This window comes from Lissotriton vulgaris, chromosome 12 (assembly GCF_964263255.1).
Source record: "Lissotriton vulgaris chromosome 12, aLisVul1.2, whole genome shotgun sequence".
In the NCBI taxonomy this organism is placed as follows: Eukaryota; Metazoa; Chordata; class Amphibia; order Caudata; family Salamandridae; genus Lissotriton; species Lissotriton vulgaris.
Genome location: NC_141700.1, coordinates 775,759,089 through 775,782,397, shown reverse-complemented (window position 1 = coordinate 775,782,397; position 23,309 = coordinate 775,759,089). Strand labels below are relative to the sequence as shown.

The window sequence follows — 23,309 nt, the reverse complement described above, 5'->3', positions numbered from 1 at the left end:
ATCTGCAGTGTACCCCAAGGATCCTCCCTCAGCCCGACGCTGTTCAACATCTACATGGCCCCACTCGCCCATGTCGCCAGACTGCACAACCTCAACATCATCTCCTACGCAGACGCCACACAACTGATCCTCTCACTCACCAAGGACACTATCACCGCCAAAACCAACCTCCATGAAGGTATGAAAGCCGTCGCCGAATGGATGAAGAACAGCCGTCTGAAGCTGAACTCGGACAAGACGGAGGTCCTCATCCTCGGCTCCACGCCTTGGTCCTGGGACGACTCCTGTTGGCAGACTGCCCTAGGAGCAGCTCCAACACCCACCGACCATGCATGCAAAATGGGATTCATCCTCAAATCTACACTCTCCATGACCAAGCAAGTCAGCACCATCTCATCCTCCAGTTTCAACACCCTCCGCATGCTCCTAAAGATCTACAAGTGGATCCCCACCGACACCAGAAGAACGGTCACCCAGGCCCTCGTCAGCAGCAGACTGGACTACGGACACGCCCTCTACGCGGGAGCCCCACCAAACTGCTGAAACAACTGCAACGCATTCAGAACGCCTCTGCCCGCCTGATCCTCGACATCCCTCACCACAGCCACATCACACCCCACCTGAGAGACCTGCACTGAATTCCCGTCAACAAGAGGATCACCTTCAAGCTCCTCACCCACGCACACCAAGCTCTCCACAACACCGGACCAGCATCACTCAAAAAACGGATCAGCCTCTACACCCCGAACCCACAGCTCCACTCCGCCGACCTCGCCCTTGCCACAGTCTCCCACATCAGGAGAGTGAGCACCGGCGGCAGCTCATTCTCCTACCTCGCCGCCAAGTCCTGGAACACCCTCCCCATCCTCCTACGGAAAATCGAAGACCTACTAACCTTCAGGAGGCTACACAAAACCTAGCTGTTCGAACAGTAGCAGCACCCCCCCATGCTCCCCAGTGCCTTGAGACCCTAACAGATGAGTAGCGCACTTTACAAATGTCTTGATTGATTGATTGATTGATTGATTGATTACACTGATTTTTAGAGCACAGGGTGGTCCCTGGTGTACACCCCTTGCTTTAGGCATGATTGCTTTAGTTACACTGATTTTGAGAGCACATGGCCCCTGGTGTACATGCCTTGCTGTTGCAGGGTTGCTTTAGAGACACTGATGTTGAGAGCACAGGGCCCCTGGTGTACATGCCTTGCTGTTGCAGGGTTGCTTTAGAGACACTGATGTTGAGAGCACAGGGCCCCTGGTGTACATGCCTTGCTGTTGCAGGGTTGCTTTAGAGACACTGATGTTGAGAGCACAGGGCCCCTGGTGTACATGCCTTGCTGTTGCAGGGTTGCTTTAGAGACACTGATGTTGAGAGCACAGGGCCCCTGGTGTACATGCCTTGCTGTCGCAGGGTTGCTTTAGAGACACTGATGTTGAGAGCACAGGGCTCCTGGTGTACATGCCTTGCTGTCGCCGGGTTGCTTTAGAGACACTGATTTTGAGAGCACATGGGCCCCTGGTGTACATGCCTTGCTGCCGCAGGGTTGCTTTAGAGACACTGATGTTGAGAGCACAGGGCCCCTGGTGTACACCCTGTCACTGTAGACAGCAGCCCTGTGCTGACATTGATAGTCAAGTGCACAGCAATGTTGGGGACAGTCTGAGAATGGTTCTGAAAAGCACAAGTCTCTCTGGTGCACTCCTTCTCACTGCACACAGTGGCCCTTGGGTGACTTATTTGAAAGCACAGTGCCTCTTGTGTATACCTCATCACTACAGACAGATGCCCCAAGTGACCTCGCACTGTACAGACTGGCTCTGGGATGACACAGCTTTTGAAGAGCACATGATCCCCTAATGCCCCACCCCATGTACACAGTGACCTCACAGTGACACATATTGCACATTCCTAGCTGTAGAGATTGACAATGAGTAACCAGGGTTAGTAGGGGCACAGGTCCTTGGTACACACCCCTACCTGTAAATTGTGGCCAGGAAGAGCCCTATTCTCAAAACCATCGATGACCCTGGCGTGACTGCTTAATATGAGCATGTGGTGGGCACCAGTACTCATTTCTGGTGACCAGGACTTATTTCTCATTATTATTTTTCTTCATTAAACTATAACTCAGGGCAAGCACAGAAATTCACAGAACAGGTTAAAAAACGAGGAAGCGAAACAGGAAAACAATGCCAAAGATAAGAAAGAGGTGTGAGGTGGATGCCAAAGACTGACGTCACTCACTCCCTGGTATGGTGCCACCAGATCCAGCACTTTGAGGTACATCTGTAATGCGCACAGGTACGTTTACTACTTTTCTGTTTTTTATCTCCACTGTCTCTTTCTTTAATAAAGATCATCTCTTTGCTATCTTTCTAGTTTGGTAGCCTGCTTTTATTCACTTCTCTGGTATGTGTTTGTTGTTCAAAAGTTTGTACTTGCATGTTTGTTTGTTTTTGGGCTGGCTATCGCTTCCTGTTCCCGTGGAGCCATGGAAAACGTATCACAGTTGATTAAATAGCCAGTAGCTGTAAGATCAGTTGCTGAAATTGCATTGTATTTAGTTGAAGTTATTTCTGCTGTTTTTGTTGAAAAACGTTGAAATGTTGAAGTTAATAGTTGATATCGTTTGCTGAAAAAACGTTCAGATGTTGAAGTTATTATTTGATGTTTTTGTTGAAAAACTTTGAAGCTTTTATTATTTGATGCTTTTGTTAAAAACCGTTGAAGCATTTTTTATTTGATGTTTTTGTTGAAAAAACGTAGAAGCTTTTATTAATAGATGCTTTTGTTGAAAAAACGTTGGTGTACACATTTGTTTTTGGCCAAATTGCAACTTGAGTGTTGTCTTGACTCTTTATTTTGAATGTGAAAGGTTGGTTCAAGGAGAACTGGTTCCATTGCATTGTTGCATAGTCCCCCACTCCATGGATTTGATTCCTTAAACCTGATGAGCCTCTGTTTGAATTTCTTGAATAGTAGTGAGAGGGACGTCTACTATTGTGGAATTCACAAGGCCTACTGCTCAGTATTGGCCACATAGGTTTTGGTTCATTCCTTTATTTGAAATGAATCTGGTGCTTTTATCACGGCAGGATGCGGCAAAAGCACAGTTCTTGTTCCTTTCACTTTAAGGACTGGCACATGTATTTCTGTATGAGGGCCCAAATTCCTTTGTGTCCGCGATCTTTTTCTCTCTCTGCCCAGATCCACGGTTTATGGGATTCAGACAGGACTTGCCGTGATTACCTCGACTTTCCAGTGGAGGCCTGTTTCACTTTGACAGAATCTTTGTTTGTTTTTTTGTTTCCTTTAGTTCCTATAAAGCAGCCAAAGGATCCTAGGTACAGAATGGTTTTCATCCGTCACTGTGCCTTCACATGTATGATCAGGTTTCCACATTTGTGAATGGGGTGACACCTCCTAGAGAGCTTCTTGGCTGAGTGTGTATTGCCCCCTGAATCCATATAACTTTTTGACCCCACTAATTCCCCGCCTAATACCCTAGCTGTTAATGATCTATGCCCCAGTCCTTCCTCTCCTCTACCTTAATTCCCTCAGGATGGCATTGGAGAGGAGTACCGCAGTACTACGTCCATCCCTTCCATGGCCTCTTAGTGTGGGGCCACAGTCAGGTTGTAACATTGATTGCGTATCTCCTGTTGTGGACTCGCAAATCTTTTTATAACAGTTTTGAGCATCAGCCAAGCATTGAGGCCATACTTATAGGAAACTTGAGCAAGGACCCACTGCCACTAAGATATATTTTTAAGCCACCTCAAAATTTGAGGGGCCGCAGTGGTCCTTTACACAACACGATCAAGTGGACAGTCTGATGCTGTCTCGCAATGGCACCTGCGCGGGTGTTGTGATGGTGTAGCCTGGCATTCCTTTGCAGATGTTGCAGTTCAAGACAAAGCCAATAGTCTGACTTCTGATCCCATGCCACAAATAGCACTGTTGCAATGAAGAAATAGTAGCTATTACCCCTGAATGTGCGGAGCCCAAGTCCTTGTGTGCTTTAAATGATTATTTCCTGCCTACTATCCATATTTGGAAATACTCTATCCCCCACTCCAGGAATGTGAGCATATGGAATTTTGTTTGCATCTAACTTGTAGGAGTATTTGAGTGGAAATTGTAGGCACTGCTGTGCTGCTTTTGCGTGAAGCAATTACAGCCACCATATTCTAACCGGCTATTCTCGTTGTTGGACGAGTGTGCGCAGCTATGGAAGCTGTGTAAACAGCCTCCCTTTGTGACTTCAACAGCCACTGAATTCCCTTTAACGTGCACGCCATCACGTTGATTACTCAGCGTGTTAATCGCATGAGTTTTTGGTAGGTCGTTTTTCAACTCCATTACCTGTTCCCATAATTTTGTATTTTAATTATGCCACCTTGTTTCATTTTTAAACCCATTTTGTTCCCAATGCTGTAAATATTTATTATATCATTGCACACAGTAAAAGGAATCAAACACAATGAGTGTTGGGAATTCTCAATCCATGTTTACAAGTGCAAGTATCAGGGCTTTTAAAGCTGCCAACCAAGCTGTGTTATTACCTAGAGGTCGTTTTTTGGTGCAATGAGGACGGAACCTGCCATCCAGCATCTGATCTTTAACAGAAGCGGCCGGTGGGGCAGACCCATCAGTATAGATTTTTTTTTAATTCATACTGATCTAGAGGCAAGATTTCATTTGGTAGATGGTGTTCTTTTTCATATTGCATGAATGCCTGTGTTTTTAAACTTGGATCAAGTCTGCATTCAAAGTCTGATGCAACAAAAGAGATAGCCCTTTGTATCCATTCTGGATTTAAGGCTTTGGCATTAGAAATGCTAGCCCCAGTACTGAGGTGACAACAATAATTCCTCTTCCCATGAGCCAGTGCTCTTTCTTTTGCTACAGCCTCAATGGTTGTCAGAATTTTTTTCTGTTGAATTAAAACTCATTTCTGTGTTTGTGTACAGATGAGAATCATATATGATTGGTACAGTTTCACCTTTATTAAAAGGTAAATTAAGTGTACCCACATTGACCCAAAATGATACTGAGTACCAAGTGGTGCAAGTTTACACGTGTGTGCATGTGTTTGGAAGCAATAATATCTTCCTAGAGTGAACAAAGAATATGGGTGTGTTCTTATGTCCAGTGTTTGACTGAAAAGTCAGGTTTGAAAAACATTGTAGAAAGGATTTACTCTCTCTGTGAAATCAAAAATGTATGTTCTGCCAAAATCTAGGAATCCCAGTACTGATTGAAAGTTGTCTTTGGAGGCTGGAGCAGCGCACACTTTTCAAAAATGCTATCTGCCAGGCTTTTCCCTTCACTTGAACGCTCATATCCCAACAATAGAATACTGAGGTGGGCAATTTCTGATTTCTCAAAATTTAAATTTGTAGCCCCCAGAGGCCAATCCCATAAAAATGGTGCTCACCCTGGTCAAGTGTTTCCCCAAAAGGTTGTCTGTTGGATAAATATCACAGAATAATAGGACAACACTTCTTCATCAAAGTGCTTTAGCAATTCAGTAATTCTTTCAGAAAATACCCCTGAGCTGTTCTTATACCCACGGGGGAGATGACATAAATTTGTCTCTGGGACTCTAATATACTAAATGCTGTTAGGTACCTGTTTTCAGGTGCTATAGTTTGACAGAAACATCCATTTGAGATAACAAGTGTTGATTTGTATTTTCTCTCGCATAATGTTATTCATTAATGCGGCACTATCTGTTTGTCGGACAGCATGTGTCTTTGTGCAAGTGTTCAAGTGTCTGTAAATGAAAACTAGACTAAATGTATTATCAGGTTTTGATAAGTGATGCAAGGGTTTGTTCATTTGTGAAGTGCATTTTCAAATGATCCCCTTGGATTCAAGTTGATCTATGATCTAACTGACCAGTGTTTTAGCTTCTTGCTAGGATATTGTCTTTGAGCTTTTGGTGAAACTAATAACAGGATCACATGGTGGGTTGAGTCCTCATCCCATCCATCGTGACTTTTATACAATGCTGGAGCTTGGGCTACTGCCCACTCCTGTGCATATATATGTTTAAGGTGAACAGGGAACATGGTTGGAAAATTCAGGAAAAATATACTTTCTCCCTTTGGGCGCTCCCTGACAACAAATGTTGACGGTTAATCCTATTCTGCTAGCAGTGTGTCAAAACTAGACTATAGGTTCTTTGCAAAGAGACCTTTTACTTTCCTGTGTTCGTCCTACTCCATTCGGAGTGTTATTTCATATAACTTGTGTGGGACGCTCACCCTTTTGTCTGGTGTTTCCACCGTGATGTAATCATTCAATTTTGCTGTCCAGAAATTCCTTCAGGTTCTGGTGAGCTATTGTTACTTCTGCCGCTCTGTCTTAGCATTGTCTGAGCCCAATCCCCGTTCAGAAGTTGAGTCTTTAGGATTCTGTGCAAGTCTAACTTTGAGACCTGCAACTTTCTTCCTTTTATTTTTTAAATTGAGGTGTGACTTGTCTTCTGTTTTAGAAGAATCCTGAACGTGCTTGTCCCTGAACTGCTTGCGCTCTTCTTTGTGTGCTGACTTTCCTTCTCTCCTTGTGTTGTTTATCGGGAGGAATGTGTATCAGTATCCTGATGCCTGTCATGTTTATGGTGCTTAATTTGTGCCAGGGCTTATGACTGTCTGCCACATGGTAGTGATGTCTGCCAATTTAGGTACGAGCACACCAACGTCTGTTCATTATTTAAATTTATATTTGCAATTAGTAGTATTTGCCTCTAAAGCCATTCTTATAGCTTTGGGGGCCTAAACTAGCATGAATTGTCACATTTTTAAGAGCGTGATGATTAGTAGTGTGTTGGTGTTGTCATTGGCAGTGCTGCCAGGGGCAATGGATGGTGCAAGCTCTAGTGTCCTCCTGTTGAGAGCCCCGGTACTACGTTTTTACAAATATAGGGGCTCATTATGATTGCGGATTTTCCGCATCCTCCGGGCCGGCGGAAGCCACTGCCGGCCCGGAGGATGCGGAAAATCCGCAGCGGACCCACCAAAGACACATTAGGATGGCTGGTGGGTCCCGGTTTCCGCCGCAGCTTTTCCTCCACGGTTGGCTTACAACCGCGGAGGAAAAGCACTAATCTGGTGACAGTGTCTCTCAGACACCGTCCGCCAGATTAGTATGTACCTGCAAACATGCTTTTCCGCGGCGGCTTTTCCGCCGTGGAAAAGCATGTGTAACCTCACTGCGGGGGCCTGTTGCGGGCCCCCTAGGTGAAGGGGGGGTGGGGGGTACACATGGGGGGTACCTATGGTACCCCCCTGCATTTGTATGCAGAAAGCGGCAGGCACCGCGCAGTGCCTGCCTCTTTCTGCATGCAAATGCAATGCATGCATTTTTAACATTGGCGCGGGTGCAGCTTGAAGCCGCACCCGCCGCAATGTTAAAAATAGAGGATGTGACCGCCACCCTGGCGGTCACATCCTAATCGCACAGGAGGGGACTCCGCAGCCCATGCGGACGTCCCCTCCTCCTCAATGATCGCGGACGGACGCAAGTCCGTCCGCGATCATAATCGGCCCCTAAGTACCGGGGTTTCCTAACATTATCCGTATTCCAAAGGTTATACCTCTTTGCAGAGGGCTCCTGTTAAGGAGACCTACCTCGGGACTGAGAATCTTTTCTGAAAAATGTTTTTTTTAAATTATTTTCCCACTTCTTTTTTAGAAGAAGTAGGTGTCTGCTTAGAAGTGTCCTTCTCAGGACTGCCCAATAGCTGTGGTTCTTAAAAGATTTTCCACCCAAACTGTCCCTTCCCAGTTTTGCATATGCAGTTTTAATTATTTTGGGAAGTTCTTGTGGTTGGTCTATAAGACTGACCTCTCTTAGGTGTTGGCAGATCACCACTGAAGCAGCTTCTCCTTTAATGTTAGCGAGTATTATTGTTGATACCTGGTCATAATTACCTCGTAATTTCAAACCTAAGCTCAGAGCTGGTTCAGCTCCTTGTTCTGTATCTGTCGTAAGACATCTGGAAATACAGCTAAGGAAGGAATACCATGAGTAGTGGTATATATGGCAGCAAAGACTGTACCCCAATTGGTGCAGTCCTCTAACTGTGGTGTTATCCCTATGGGCAAGCAGAGTGTTAGCATTATATGCTTTCAAATGGTGTGGTATTTAGAAATACTGCTTCTAACTGGGTAATTTTCTGAGTTACTTAGAAAGGAATCTGTTCACATTTCTTGGGCAGTTTACCCATTACTGTGTGTGAGTTTTGTGGAGTGATCTTAGTAGCGGTGCTCTGTGTAGGAGCTGTATTATTTGTAGCTACTGTGGGCTGGACACCAAGTGTCCTCATGACGAGTTGCGTCATGGCTTTAAGAGTTTTACCAACTCTCTGTGTTGTAAGAGCAGTGCATCTTGTGGCATTATATCAATGGCAGGATGTGGTGTGTAGCCTGTTAATGTCGGCCATGTAGCTCCTGGTCTACCTAGTGGACCGAGCCTTGTTTTATTTATTTGTTTGTAGAGCGCCATTAAACCAGAAATTGTGATCCTGGTTAGTGAGAGGAATCTTAATCTCCTCAAAGGGAGTGTAGCCCGCTGGGACTTTTTCATGTATGTAAGAATGAAAAGTCTGAGTTGTTGCATTTACTGCTGGGAATGTAACTCAAGGATAGAACACATCTGTTTGATAATCTTCGTGTGCCTCTATCATTATCACTGTACTTCCTCGGTCTGTTAAACCATGTCTGAGGAGTTTTTGTGTGAGTGTATGCCTGACTTTGGTTGCAAAATGTATTGCATTTGCTTCCTCTTCATCGTTTGAGACCCGTGTCCCAGTGACAGAAGCAGCTGCCTCGGCAGACATTGTGTTGTGAAAACAAAATGCCCCAAAAAAGGGTTTTCCGATAAGGTTTTAAAAAGGCACAATTGTTCGGGAACTTTTTCCTTCAAGCTTGATTAACCAACAGCCAATACATAGGAAGTTTGCCTACTCAGCTGTGGCGGAATGTTGTGCCTACCCACTCCAGACGTCTCTGGCGTTTTGTGAGTAGGGGTCTCTGAGAATAAGCATGACTGAAATACTCAGATTCTACTGTTAAATAAGTTCCGCAATCACGGTTGGGCGCCATGTAGTGTAGTTCCTATTTCCCTTATAGGTTCTGTGCATTGGAATAACATACACAATAGGCTTGGCATAGGACTGAGGTCTGTATGCCCCTATTATGTATATTAAACTTAATTACTGTGTACCAGCTAGCTCAGAGGCTACTAGAAACTTCTTGAAGACAAGAAGGGAATAGCTTCTGGCAACCACATAACATAAAACCCTGATCCCTCAGGATCGTGGAAACAATATACTACTTTTCATTCAGTCACTCATCTCAGAGAAGTACTTAGAAGAAGCAGTCGGGTGTGTTTACAATAAAATGTATTGCACAGTTGTTATTCTAGTACTGGTTATATGTGCTGCGACAACTGTTGGACAGTAGCAGAGAATTATGGCCAGCAGTGCAGTTAAATAAAAAGGCATTGTTCTACCATTTTGCAATAGTAATGAACACATACATTAAATACAGAATACATTAAGATAAAGCCTATACCCCTATGATGCCTAACTGGATGTACCTAAGTGTACGTAGCATGTGTGTAGGTCTTTAGAGAGCCAAGAATCCCCCTAGGATTTAGTCTAACCCCATTACCTTAGTGGGGCTTCGTCCTGATCTCGAGCTGTACACCCACAGATGGGTGATGGACCTCTGCCAGCTGGAGCTGTGGCATGACGCAGGTTGCAGCGCCTCCGGCATGAAAGTCTCGGTCTTCTCTGCTTTGCTTGGACAAAGGGAGGTATACTTATACCGGATAGGTGCCTTGAATTGACGCAAAGTTGGTCAGAGGAAGATAAGTTCTTTGAGAAAGGGTCTGTTTCCAAGAATTTGTGTTCTTGGAGAAAGGGTCTGTTTCCAAGAATTTGTTGTGACGTAGGTTAGTCACCGTTGGACATGCAGATTACATATTTAGGATGGACCGTCGTCTGTGCCCAGAGAAAATTGATCAGATAAGGGACAGCCTCTCTGTTGCTCGTTATTGTGAAGGGAGGGCTAATCTAGGTCAAAGGGCATGCCTGTGTGAAAGGGCCTGCCTGTCTCTGTGACACGAAGGATGTGTGCCTCTGAGACAGAGTACCTATGTTAGGGCCTCAATTTCGTTTATAACAGTTGTAGGTGTAATTTAAAAAACTTTTTGTGTTTCGTGCTGGTAATACCTGGTTGTCATTTTCATTCTTTCATCATAGTTACCCCTAAGGAAGGACATTTCTTGCTCAAAATGCATTGGGACTACAATTTCCATGTTGAATTATGAGGAATCTTGAACCTTTATGTGTCTATGAGCATAGCCTATATAAGCACTTGTTGAACCTTACTTAAAGTGTGGGGTATGAAAACGTCAGGCTGAACACATGAATTATCATTGATTACTAGTGGAATAGCATTGGATTACAAATGGATGATAATGTTTGAACTTCATTGGACTGTTCGAATACATTTGATCAGCTGTGAATCCCTGGGCTGCAAAAATTGAAGAAGCTCCAGCTTTTGCAGTTACACAGGGGTGTGTGCCATGCCAACTCCTCAGATTTTTCCTGCACCAAATCACGCAACCCGCAGTGGCAGAGTGCTTGGCCTGGGTAAGGATTCTCTGGGGTGGCACAATCAATGCTGCTGCCCCAGAGTACCCTCTACAATTCTCATGGCCTAGGTACCATGGCTACCATTTACTAGGGACTAATAGGGGAAATTGAAGTTGTGCCAATTGTACAGTTTTGGATAAAGAGATCGGGCAGTGGTACCTGGTTAGCAGGGACCATGTGCTTTCACAATTTGAAATCACATCAGGCAAACAGTGGGGGGTAACCATGCAAAAAGAGGCACTTTGCTACATGACTCCCCAAACAAAAGAGGAGAAGACTAACCATTCCCTAGAGAGTATTCATTGTCCAAGTGGAAGAATCTAGAAAGGCCATCCGTGTTGTCATGGTAAGTCCCAGGTTGGTGTTCCACTGTAAAGTCCATTCCCTGTAGCGATATGGACCACCTTAACAGTTTGGGGTTTTCTCCTTTCATTTGCGTCAACCATCAGAGGGGTCTGTGGTCAGATTAGACAAGGAAGTGAGAACCAAATCGGTATGTTCTCAACTTCTTCAGGGACCAAACCATAGCAAAGGCTTCCCTCTCTATGGTACCCCAACGCTTCTCTCTGGGGAGAAGCCACCTGCCTATGAAAGCAGCAGGTTGGTCATTGCCATCATCATTTGTCTGGGATAGGACCACTCCCATCCTATGTTCAGAGGCATCTGTTTGCAGTATGATTTGCTTGGAGTAATCTGGATCTTTCAGAATAGGTCCTGAGCATATCACTTCTTTTGAGGTGTCACAAGCCTTTTGACACCTGACTGTTCAGACGACCTTTTTGGACATTTTCTTCAAGGTCAATCCTGTGAGGAGGCTACAATGCACCCATATCCCTGCACAAACCTCCTGTAGTACCCAGTCGAGTCAAGGAGTGTCCTGACTTGGGTCTGTGTGGTTGGAGCTTACCCATCCAGAATTGTGTGGTTTGGGGCTGTAATTGCAGAACTTGGCCTCCACCTAAGAGTGGCCCAAATATACAACATTGCCCTGCCCTATCTAGCCTGTACTTGCCTTCATAATGAGGCCAACTCTCTGCCGAGCCTCTAGGAGGTGGATCAGGTGACCTTGCCAGAAAAAGAGAGCAATAGCATCAGGATAGGCTGCACTATAAGCCTTCAATCCAGCCAGCACTCTGTTCACCAAGCTCTTAAAGGTGACAGGAGCATTCTTCAAATCGAAGGGCATCACAGTAAGCTGGAATTGCCCATTTGTGGTGGAAAACACGGATTTTTCTGTTGTTCCAGGGTTTAAGCCTTGTTGCTAGTACCATGATGTGAGATCAATGGTATTCAGATATGTGGCTGCCCCTAATCTGTCAATAAGCTCATCATCTCTTGCTATTGGGTTGGCTTCTGTTTTTGTGACTGCGTTGAGGCCCCTATAGTCCAAGCAAGACCTAATTTCTTTCTTTCCACCCTAGGAATGAGGTTTGGTGATGTAACGGCCGGATTCTCAGACCAGATAGAATCAGCTCCTCAGAGCACCACCAACCCAGCCGGAACGTAATCACCTCCCTCCTCAGGACTTATTTACAACAGGTATCTATGCCTTGTGAATAGGCCCTGTCTATGGTTCTAATCCTTGCACTAGAATGATAATAGACTGGAGTCACCTCCAATCATCTTCCCTCAAAGGAGGGCCGAAAAAGTCGGTCAGAACACTTCACCCTTGACTTTAGTCTATTAATCATTCGTTAAATGGAACTCACATCTGTGGAAGAATAATAGGAAACAAAACTAACTGAGCTATTCCTCGTGCCGAATCTACAGTATTGGAGCAAGGAAGGAATGCACTGAATAAAGCAGCAAATAGCCACTAAAATACTAATAGCAATCATAATACCCCCTAATATCTGTCGTAAGGAATGTAAGTCAGGTAACCAATTGAAGAGCCAGTCAAACCAGCCCTGGTCAATGTGTTTTCTAACTTCTTCAGTCAAGTCATGAAGTTTGTCAATATGAGCCTGAATGGATTTAGTGTGATCGGACAAGTTAAAACAACAAAGACCTTCAAAATCAGAACAATCATGTCCATGTTTAAGTAAAAGATAATCGATAGCAGCACGATTTTGCAAAATAGCTCTGCGTTCACCCTGGGCATCTAATAACATATCAGATAAAATTGTAGAAGTATGATTAATTGACTTGACCATCCAGCAGGTCATTTTCCCAATTGATTGATTGTGTGGAGAGGTGTGGCTCAGGGGTTAGAGGCGGCAGACCCGGAAGCTGAGATCGGCCCTGGACCAGGGTTCAATTCCCCGCCTCGGCGGGTCTTGGGCTCGAAAATTCCACGGACTCGATAATTCTCGCTCTGGTGCCTTCTCGACTCACGGGTTCACACTCTGCGGCTCTGGGCAATAGCTTGCTTAATCTCCACAATGGCCCCTTGCGGCGGGATGCCTGGCTTTCACCCTGCCGGGGTTATCTCACAGGGGAATACCAGGACGGGTTCCCTAAGCAAGCGCCGGGAAACCCACTGCGGGTAGCTGTGCGCTATATAAGCTCAAATACATACAAATACATACATACATTTAGCATTATAGACAGCCAATGCTGGGACACCAATAATCGAAATAGCTAAACTAAGGTATTCAGACTTAGAATAGAGATGTAAGGAAGAATCACAATCCTCATGTAGCATCACGAATTACACGGGAATAGGTATTAGGATGTGAAGAAAACATTAATAGACTCAGTCTAGTGATGGCACATGGGCCTCTGGAAATATTTGCAGGAATATAGGGCCAAGAAGTATTGCCACAGGAGAAAAGCCAACCAGAAGGCAACAACATTGTGCGATAATGGCTAGGGGTAACTACTATACTCTTACAGGTCATATTATTTTTAGCAGAAGTACATTACTTTGGAGGTCTTCGGGAACACAAAGTTTGTTCATGGGCTGAAAAAGAAGTTGCTCCCTTCAGCTTCAAGCGTACACATTCAGTAATTGCATTGGGATCACAAGTAAGGAAAAAACACAAATCACCCTGGGTGATATTATATGTAGTGATTTGGGAATGAATCGGGGGCGTTGAATCTGAAAGTATAGTACATAAAGGACAATATTCGTGTGCGGCGAAATCACCGAAAATTATATTGGGTCGGGCATTTGATATATTAAAAATATGCGTTAAGGTTTCTAACGAAGCAGGGACAGCAACCAGACAAGTCGCTAGAATATCAGTCACTGAACGCATCGGTGTCAGGCAAAAATGTGGAGAATTGGTAACTCGTTTAGCTAAAGTAGTCCAAAGGTTAGATGATGAATCCCACGCAGCAAAGGAACGCGGTACTCGGGTTCTCGAATCAACCAAAGTCTGTGGGTTCCCTTCTCTCCCGACGTAGCAGACCAAAAGGAGTCGAACGCCGGCACATCCTGCAGCAACAGTCCAGAGAATGATCTGAAAGAAAATCAAATACAGGCATTATTCATTCTCGTAGGTAACATTTGTCAGCCGGGACAGCTTCCCAGCTATCTTTCCCTGGTCTCATTACTAGAATGGTATTGTCATGACCGGTTGCAATGATTTCAGCTTGTTCAGGGGGATTTTTAGGCGATTGCACCCATATTCTCGCTCCCGGATTATCCGTAGAGCCAAATCCTTTTTGTCCTCGCACAGTTAGCAACGTTGGGGCAGTGCCTTTCTGAATCTCGCCACTGAAAACAGGCATAATTAGCAATTGAGCAACTTGGTCAGTCTTTTGAATCGATAAATCAACCTCACTGCTGTTCAGCAGGAGGACCTTAATCTCTCCCTGATAATCACTGTCAATGACTCCTCCGAGTACTTGAATGCCTTTTAAGGCTAGGCCCGATCTAGGGGCAATCAGTCCAAAATTTCCAGTTGGTATACAGACACCAACACCAGTTTCAATGATGACTCGATCTCTACTCTTAATCACAGTGTCATTCATGGCATGCAGGTCCAAGCCTGCGAAACCTGGGGTTGCTCTGCATGGAGCCAGTGCTCCGGGGGAAATTTCCCAGTACATTAGAGTATTGCCAATGGAATTGGGTTTTGCATCAACAGTTGGGAGAAACAAACGCATTAAAGGAGATTCAGCATTCAAAAAGGGACGATTGTTCAATATTAATAGTGCTTGAAACAAATAATCTTTCCAATTCTTATATTTATTGTCAGTTAATTTTCGCAATTATTCTTTTAACAAACCATTCATTCTTCCAATAAGGCCTGATGCCTGTGGATAATATGGTATATGAAACACCCATTCAATGTTATTTTCCACACAAAATTCCTGTACCAATCTTCCACGAAAATGGGATGCATTGTCAGATTGAATTTGAAATGGAACACCATAATAGAGCATAATCAATTCCAATGTTTTAATGGTATTCACTTGGGTAGCTTGTTTACAAGGAAAGGCCACTAAAAGGCCACTGTAGGTATTGACAATTGTACAAACATATTGGCAATTTTTACTCATAGGGAGTGGACCAATATAATCAATCTGCCAAATTTGAGCGGGCAATTTTCCTCGATGTAAATGACCTCTAACAATTTGTGGTACTTTTCGTCGTCTGGAATGTTGACAGATGGGACAATGCAAAATGGTGTCTTTAATGAAATCTAAAGGAATATAAATTCCTCGATCGGCGGCCCACCTGCTAGTGGCTCTCTCTCCAAAATGTCCTGCTTTCTGGTGGGCCCATTTCGCCAATCCCGCCAAATCAGAATCTTGCATGTCCACCACTGCCTCAGCAATTTTAGATTTCTCATCTGCAATGTTATGAAAGAATTTGTCAAGGGAGTCTATCGGGGTATGAGCATCCACATGAAAGATTGTCACAGTACTCTGTGGGAGCATTTCCCAAATGTCTTGCCATAATTCTTTTCCCCACAGTTCTTTCAAATGCAATTCCCAATTATGAGAATGCCAAGTTGGTAACCAAACTGCCAGTCCATTAGCAGTGGACCAGGAGTCAGTAAAAATATGACATGTGCCAGGTAATTCCTGTTTCAAAACTTGGTAAACTGCATATAATTCAGCGAATTGACTACTCTTTCCCTCACCGGTTGTACTCAGCAATTTTTGTGTGATCGGATTATAGGACACTGCCTTCCAATGCCGTTTCTCTCCTATGAACCTTGCTGAACCATCCGTAAACCACACATGTTTTCTGTCCTCCACGGACAAATCATCAAATGGCTTACCCCACTTAACAGGAGATTCCTGTACTACAGGTACGGAGCAATCACTTCCAGTCTCAATCGATGGTGCCTGCGCCACTTGCTCATGTAAAGATGCCACACCTTTCGGACCCACACGTTCCCTATCTTGAATGTACCACTTCCATTTAATCACACTTGCTTCTTGAGCATGTCCAATTCGATGAGTTTTCGGTGAACTCAAAACCCACTGCATAATAGGAATTTCAGGTCTCAAAATCACATCATGACCCAAAGTCAATTGCTCGGTATCCACCAGAGCCCAATAACATGCAAGCAACTGTTTCTCAAAGGGTGTATAACGCTCACCAGCCTCAGGTAACTTTTTGGTCCAGAAACCTAATGGTACTTTTTGTCTGCCTTGTTTTTGCCACAAACTCCAATTTGCATAAAGACCTTGCACGGACACATTCAAATCCACATCACCGTCGCACACAGGCCACAGATCCAAAGCATACTGAATCGCTTCTTTTGCCAAATTAAACGCATTTTGCTGTGGTTCTCCCCATTCAAACACATTCTTTTTGCGAGTGACTCGATATAAAGGGGCCAGTATCTGACTCAAATGTGGGATATGTTGGTGCCAAAAGCCAAACAAACCAATGAAGCTCTGGGCTTCTTTCCTATTTCTTGAGACTGCAAAATCCAAAACTTTTTGTTTAACCTGTGGAATCACCACTCTTTGACCTTCATGCCAATTGATGCCTAAAAACTTTACACTTTGAGATGGACCTTGTAATTTATCGGGATTAATTTCCCAACCTTTCTCACGTAAGCACTCAAGGGTTTGATCTAATTGGGTCTGAACTTGATCTTGTGTGTTTCACCTTGAATCAAAATGTCGTCAATATAATGACATATCGGAATTTGCGGGTGTACAGATACTTCGGACAAATGTTCCGCCACCAGCCGGTGACAGATCGTAGGACTATGTACATAGCCTTGGGGAAGACTTCTAAACGTCATTTGACGTCCATTCCATGTAAAACTGAATTGTTCCTGACACTCGGGGGCAATCGGAATTGAAAAGAAAGCATTAGCAATATCAATGGATGCATACCATGTACCTGGAGGCTTTTGGATTCTTTCAATTAAAGTAATAATATCCGGTAGTGCAACAGTCAAAGGGGGTGTGTGTTTGTTCAGCTCGCAATAATCAACAGTCATGCGCCAAGAATTATCACTCTTACGCACGGGCCAAACGGGATTATTCCAAGCAGAAGTAACCGGAGTTATAACTCCTGCATCAACCAAATCCTGAATAGTAGCACTAATCTCCTCATGGCCACCTGGGATACGATATTTCTTCTGAGAAATAACTTTTGTAGCCTGAGGGATTTTTATGGGGGGCATTCTTAAACGACCAACCCGTACGGGTCTGGACGATATATAATGTTTAGTTCCAAATTGATAACAGCCGTCATCTAAATGCAAAGTCATTCCTTTTAGAATGTCAATTCCAATTATGTACTCCAAGAGTGGTACAACTAATACAGAATATTCTTTTCGGGGAATTCTGCCTATTCTCATTTCAAGTGTAGTTTGCACTGCGGGAGTTTCCTTTCCACCTAAACCAGTAATTGTGAAAAATTGGCCTTTGAATTTCTTTGATTTTCCATGAATAAGAGTGGCCTCCGCTCCTGTATCCACCAATGCTCGGCCCTTTGGATATTACGATGTTTCCAAAAAATTTCAATATCTACATAGGGTCTATTGTCTCTGTGAGCCCACCTGCGTACTGGAGCTTGACCTATTTCCTAGTCATTCTTACTGCGTTCTGTCAACCAGGACAAATCAGGGCAAATGCTCTCATGTTTTTTGGGTATCAAAACATCATGTTCATATCCATCTCCATTACGAAATGGATTCCTGTCATCTGTATGGTACTGTGAGTTACGATCGGAAAGTCTGTGTCGATCCTCCCTTCTCCTCAACTCAGGGGACTGATCCCTTTCATCTCTATATCTGTTGTAGACATGATCATCTCTCCCCCTTTCTTTTTCCCCCTCTCGCCCCCTCTCCTTCTCACGACGAGGGGACACATCACGCTCCTACCGCCGTTCACCACGACGATCAGAATCCACACGACGCCTGTCGTCACCACTGTCATCAGAAGAACCGCGATCACAATCATTCTTTCGCACACGTCGGGCACCCTCCTTACGATCCAAACCACGCTTGCGAAACATCTCCCATAGGCGATTATTAGGTTCACCATCAATGTCTTCCTTTTTCACACCGTCATCCAACAGCGCAAGAAACATATCACGTCTAGAGAATTTATAATCTCCAGCAGTACGACCCTCCGGTCGAGACTGTCTCTCAAGTTTAAACCAGTCACCCAATTCACCAAGCTGACAGACAGATTCAAGCACCATAGATAAAGCATTGCCAGTTTGATTGATTAACAAAGTCATCATAACCTGCTTATAAGCAACAGGGGAAGAACGGATAATGCGATTCCGCACAGAAGATGTCAATAAACCATCCAACAACCTGTCAGCAGTACTGAGAAAAATCGCAGTTTTCATCGCCTCCTCTTTCAATCGCTGCGCCGCATCACGCAAAGTATACCACGGCTTGTCATTCACAGGCCAGTCAGATTCAGTAGGATATTTATGGTTACAGCCATCAGTCGCTAACTGGAGTAGGCTAATCTGGCCAGCACCATTAAAATTTCGAAAATGATCTTGTACAGTAGAATCGGAACTCAAAGAGCAAAATTTCAAGGCATCTCCTGCATCTAACATGATACCTGCAGCGCCCAATTCATAAAGGCGCATCATCCACGTAAGCAAAGCCTCACCAGGCCGTTGTCGAAATCGTTGCAAAATGTCACTAACTTCCTGTTGAGTAAAGTCTTCCAAACTATCTAAAGCACCACCATTCGGATTACCAGGAGCTTGTTGTAGTTTACGGCGAAAAACCGGATGTGCAGAAACCTCCGGACGAGCATCCGAAGAAGCCCGATCCATAGATTTAAAAGAACAATCAGGAGGAGAAACGTCATGAGAATGGGAAGAGCGACCACCGTCGCCAGAACCATCATGTTTGTCACAAGAAGTAGATGTACAGTCACGTCCGGAGCGAGAAGACTCGCGCCTGTCAGATTCCTCAGCCAAGGAACCAGAATCATTTGAGTCCCAGATATTACCATCGCAGTCGTCGGGGTTCCAATCCAGTCCGGCTTTCGCCACGACCAGACGCACTTTCCGTTTACAAACACGACCGTGACGATGCCTATATTTGTATTTCGCAATGCGAACAGCAGCCCTTTCGGCAATGGTCTGATAAGTTTCAAGTTTGTCGGCAAGCAATTTATTTTGACATCGCAAAAGAGTATGCGCATTTTGCACTTCAACAAACTTTTCCTCCATATCCACAAATCGTTGCTGTAATTTTACAAATTTCTCATGTACAATCCTGTACGCAGTCAAAATAATCCAACCTCTGCGTCCTAAAATAGGAAGCTCCTCACCCTTCACTACTGGTGCCTTCTGTAAGCAAGAAATCACATCAGCCGGCTCCGCCAGCTCCAAACAAGAAGTCCAATTCTCACTCAAACCAGTAGAATCGGCCCACTCACGGGCCAAGACCTCGTAAGGCGTTGATTCCCAGCCGGGAATTTCAAAAGGTAATCTAAAAGTAGACTTCGATTTTCGCGAAAACATCTTGACACACCAAAAAGATATATACAACTATTAACAAATAATATACAAAAGAAACTACGTACGAGCCGAGCGCAAACCAACAAGATAAAAACAATACAGCGCACACAGGCTTCGTAAACAGTTTGTGACGCCAGATGTAACGGCCGGATTCTCAGACCAGATAGAATCAGCTCCTCAGAGCACCACTAACCCAGCCGGAAGTTGGAACGCAATCACCTCCCTCCTCAGAACTTATTTGCAACAGGTATCTATGCCTTATACCTAAGGATGGGGAAATTAGCAATATACATGCATAGGTTTTCTACAATATCACACTCACACCAGTTAGTCTCGCGGCAGCTTAGGCCCAGACTAGTCTACCCTAGGGCAGTTCTGATTAGCTACCATTACACACTGATCACAGTCAGTGCCCACCCAACAAGCCGCAATCCTGCGGGTTATAGACACCAGTCTCCTCCCTGGTGTTCTCTTACTTACATCCCAAGCCGCAATCCTGCGGGTATAGACACCAGTCTCCTCCGTGGTGTTCTCTTACTTACATTCCAAGCCGCAATCCTGCAGGTATCGGCACCAGTTTCCCACCTGGTGTTCTCATTAACGCCGCTTACCAACGACGATCACTTTCCTATGAATACCATTGGAAAGAATCTTTCATTGGCTACTAGGGATATAATACTACAATATTATAGATCACACAACGGTTTACCGAATTAGATGATGTACAACCTATTCTCCACTTCAGGGGCCCCTCTCTCCCTCATTGCTCAGTCACTCCTTACCTGACCGGGAATCACATCCGTTCATGAAAACAATGTCTGACTAGAAGAACAGGTTACCCTGATTGAACAAGAATACAAGGCACATGCTGGTTCACTAAGAACTGGGGTACTTTATTACAATAATCATAATAACACAATACTATACTATAACATATATCCTGCAAAGGAAAGTGAAAGGTTAGAATGTGCACACTATGAGAAAAAGACCGACGTCACCTGATTAATGTGAAGTCTGGATTCAGCAGTCATCTAGGTTCCCTTCTCGTCTGTGCCTTGGCTCGTCTTAAAGTCACACTTCTGCAGTCACGGGTACACGTCTGCACCACTATGCTCTGTCTTCTCTGCTTCCCTCCAAGTCACTGGAACCTTCCTTTCATTAGCTGCTTTCTCTCTGGCTGTTCTGCGCTACTCCTCTCTCCTCTCAATCACGGACCATCTTCACTTCTCGGCTTCGATCTTATAACTCAGTTTCAGCCACTCTGGTATTCGTTCTCTTGACTAACTGCTTCACTCGGAATGCTCTGATCTTATAGGTCAAAGCTCGCCAGCTGCTCCAACTAAAATAACTTCAATCTGTCTAAGAGAGTATCAGCTTCTTGGTCTTTCTCGGACTTCAAAATGGCGACTGTCTGCCTGGAAATAATTAATGGCATTGATGCTAACGGCTAGCTGCCGCCTACAGACTGACTCACTAACTGCTTAATCCTTTCCCTAATATGGAAGCTCGTTCCTTCATGGAAAGTTACGGCCAGTTACCTGCCGCCCACCAAATTCTTGTACCTCCCCGTACCAAGGACACGTTCCCAGCCGGCCGGCCTGATGTTGTGTCTTCGGAGTGGAGAAAAATACAGTCTTTCGATAAGGGCCAGCCTGAGCCGGTTCTCTCCAAGCGAACAGCACCTCGTAACTAAAACATTACATTTGACCTAGAAGCATCTCAAGCTGCTGGGGCAGAAAGAAAGATGGAGTCTCTCCCGTTTGAGGCCTACAAGGCCCGAAATAAGCATAACTCCATAGAAGGTATACTAACACTCTTGCAAAAGGACGGATTATCACTAGTAGTAATGAATCTATCCCCTAACATAAGTTTATAAGCCCTGATCTAAGGAAAAGGGTACGGAAATATATTACTATGCCTAGAGAATAGGCCCTGTCTATGGTTCTAATCCTTGCACTAGAATGATAATAGACTGGAGTCACCTCCAATCATCTTCCCTCAAAGGAGGGCCGAAAAAGTCGGTCAGAACAGGTGACTAACATTACTGGGCTGGCACAGGGGCTATCTGAGTGTTTGATGACACCCAAATCCAGCATCTTGCTTACTTCAGTTTTAAAAGGCGTTATTGAAAATATTTTATGACAATCTCTTTTGTTAAACATTGGTATGTGTGTGAATTTATAAAATATAATTTTTGGTCACTATTTGACAGACGAAAGGTTTGCTTTACATACGTTGAGGTGCTAATGCCTTGATAAAGTCCAGTTTTTTTAAATTTTTAAATATTTTTATTAACATTTGCTGTTATAAACATTGCTACATTACCACTTGTATTCAATTCAATTTCAAAAGCTTTATTTGGTGTATAACAACAACCATATAAGCATACATAAAACATAAATTACATCTCCTATTACTTGCTAAATAATAGGCTAAACATAGAAACCAGAACAATTAAGTTAGCATAGCGCAATTGCAATACAATAAATACAAAAGTGACTTGTGCTTAAAGCATACAATGTATACAGTTGATACAATCATATGTACGTATGATTGTTCTGTTTCGGAGTTCCAATACTGGTACATTTGCATAATCAAGTTAACAATGGCAGCAAGGCAATTAGCTGATTATAAAAACATGTGCAAAATACGCTAAAGTGTCAAGTGTAAAGTGAATTGTGCATACAATGTATAATTGCAATTGCAGCTGTTAATCTTATATATAGATGTTCCAAATACGTCACTATTTGCCGTTTATTTTCTTTGTTTCCTTTAGTGCAAATAAAGTGCAAAATTTCTTTAAAACAACGACTTTCCAGAGATATATCTTTTTAAAATATAATTGATTTCCTAGCGGAGATACATTTTAAAATATAGGAAGCCGTGTAGAAATAAACATCGGGGCTTTCCAGTAGGGATAACAACCTCATAGCATTTTTGGTGGATGAAACAATATATTTTAAAAACAATGGCTTCAGATAAAATTTCCTCAAGAAATAGTAAAATTTACAGAACAATAAAAAATGGCAGGAGCTTTGCGTAGATGTATTGTCACATGGGCATACTACAGATGTGCATGTACACTGGAATTCGGTATTTTACCACCCAATAGGATTGGGTGGTAAATTAAGAATTCCTAAGGGCCTGTGGCACTGCAAACTGTGCCACCTACATATGGATTTACAGAATCGGTATATTTACCAATTCGGAAAAATACCGAAGTGGTAAATTTACCGAATCGGTAAATATACCGATTCTGTAAATTCAGAGCCACCTACATGTCATAAGCCAAATACCGGTCGGTAACGGCCAAAATCGTCCGTTACCGACCGGTATTGGGCGACCTACATCGGGCCCTAAGTGATGTGCAATCCCTAACCATAAACGTGTTAAAACGAAGCAATGGGAAGATATGGTTACTTCGTCCAAGTATGCCTGAAGGCCAATTTTAAGGTTTAATTCTTTATGAAATGCAACAGTTGGCTGAGACCCGGTTAAATTTCCCTTATTCTCATTTTTAAGGGCTAAAAATGCTCCTTTAAGATCTTTTTTGGCAATGGAGGCTGCATATTCTGGTTTGATAAAAATATCACGTTTAAATAAGAGACTGTACCAGTGACGAATATATCTCAGCCACGGAATACGAAGATTGTGGTCGAGCTTAATACAATCTCTTATAATGCTTTGAGTAAAAGCTGTCTCAGGTTTAGCCCAGATGGAGCGCCATAATAAAAGGGGGCAAAGGCCGGCCAAGTCTGAGATATATTTTAGGCC

At 43.8% G+C, this 23,309-nt stretch overlaps 1 protein-coding gene across 1 annotated transcript in view; it reads left to right on the top strand.

Annotated features, from left to right (window-relative positions):
* The first annotated feature begins 2,194 nt into the window (after window positions 1-2,194).
* Window positions 2,195-23,309, top strand: part of LOC147678672 (beta-1,3-galactosyltransferase 5-like) — a 222,393-nt gene continuing 201,278 nt past the window's right edge. The window contains exon 1 of the mRNA XM_086946130.1: window positions 2,195-2,304. The gene's annotated coding sequence lies outside the window, so the exon portion shown is untranslated. The remainder of the gene's footprint in view (window positions 2,305-23,309) is intronic.